The sequence below is a fragment of the Carlito syrichta genome, unplaced genomic scaffold (assembly GCF_000164805.1).
Source record: "Carlito syrichta isolate Samal-C Ts95f unplaced genomic scaffold, Tarsius_syrichta-2.0.1 Scaffold309294, whole genome shotgun sequence".
Taxonomy (NCBI): Eukaryota; Metazoa; Chordata; class Mammalia; order Primates; family Tarsiidae; genus Carlito; species Carlito syrichta.
The window spans coordinates 1,647,173-1,648,882 of record NW_007253390.1 but is presented as its reverse complement, the minus strand read 5'-3'; positions in this window follow the sequence as shown (position 1 = coordinate 1,648,882).

Sequence of the window (1,710 nt, the reverse complement as noted above, 5' to 3'; positions counted from 1 at the left end):
ACGGGCTCAGGCAATCCACTCACCTCAGCCTCCCAAAGGCGCAGGATTACAGGGTGAGCCTCCAAGCCCGGCTATGATTTTGTGTCTTAAGTTACATCCCTTGCTCTTAGAACAATACTTGACATATGATAGGCACTCAATAAATATATGTCTACTGACTGACCAACAAATTGACTTCTGACTTTTTTTTTAAATTTGGAGTCTCACTCTGTCGCCCAGACTGGAGTACAGTAGCACGCTCCCGGCCACCGCAGCCTCAACCTGCTGGGCTCCGGCGATCCTTCCGCCTCAGCCTTCCAGTAGCCAGAATTACAGGTGCGCACTACCATGCCCAGCTAATTTTTAATTTATTGTAGAGATGAGGTCTCACCAGTTTGCCCGGGTGGGTCTCAAACCCGCGGGCTCAGGCAATCCACTCGTCTCGGCCTCCCAAAGTGCTGGGATTACAGGCTGAGCTACCGAGCCAGGTCTGACTTCTGACTCTTAATTTAACAACTCCTGGCTTCTCTAAGCCCTTCTTCCACTCTTCCTCTTGGATCTGCCTGCCTCACTTCTGTCCTCCAGTCCCACCAGTGAGCGCTGTTCCCCACCTCAGCCTTCACCTAAACCTGGAAGAGAGGACATTAAATGCCAACAGCCAAGTTTTAGTCCTAGATGATCCCTGGACTCAGCAAATGCTGATCAAGTGACTGTCTCTCTCTGGCTTAGGATGGAAAGACGCCAGGAAAGATCGAAGCATCTACCCCGATGGGTTACACTAGGGCTTCTAGAAGGGATTTTGTGGCAGGAGGGAGGGGGGCAGGAGATTGAATGTCTCTGTGACTTGTGCAGGGCAGCATGATGGATGAGCAGTGGAAAGCCCTTCTATGAAACATGCCAGACCTGTTGCAATAGTATCTCTCCCAACAGCCCTGAGTGTGTTTCCCTGAACACATGCTGAATGGTGCTCTGGATTTACATGTGGAAAACGACTTGCCAACTCCTTCTCTGGTGGTCTGTCTGCAGATGCCCCAACAGAGAAAGAAGCAGATGAGAACTGGGGGAGATTTGAACCCCCTTCTCAAAAGCTTCTTGATTTCTTCCTATTCTTTTCTGCAAACAGCCTGCTAGTTTTCAGTTTTGGTACAAAGTGAGCAGGTTTTCTCTCTCTTTAGTGCTTTCTCTCTCTCCCTCACTCTCTCTCTCTCTAAGAAGTGGCCAAAGGAGACAGGAGCCTCTGATGCTCGGCATTCAGGTTTTCTTTGGCAGATGTGAACAGGAAGGTGGGTAGTTTCAGGAGTACCAGCCCTCATCTCAAATTGTGTATTTTTCCTGGGGCTATAAATGCCTGGGAATCCCCCAGTACACTACCAAATACAGTAGAAAGAAGTCAATGAGCCACACACTGACCACGGCGACATCTCTCCAGTGATGGAGAAGTAAAGTATGTGTCGGGACATGCCTCAGACTGGTCAGCTCACGAACCTCCATGGCCTCTTCCCTGCCTGGTTGGCTCTCCGTGGCTGTGACCCGCTTCTGCTAGCCTCTGCATTTTTGTATCTTTTTCTCATTGCGTGGCCCCTTGTCTTTAAAAGGCTAAACTGCTCTGTACTAAATTTGGTCACGCAGCGCTCCAAGATTCCCTGGAATGTCCTCAAGTTTCAAACAGCTCTGACAGCAGAGCAGACCCGCCCCCAGCTTGGGGATTGGCTTCTCCTCTCGGGGCCGGCC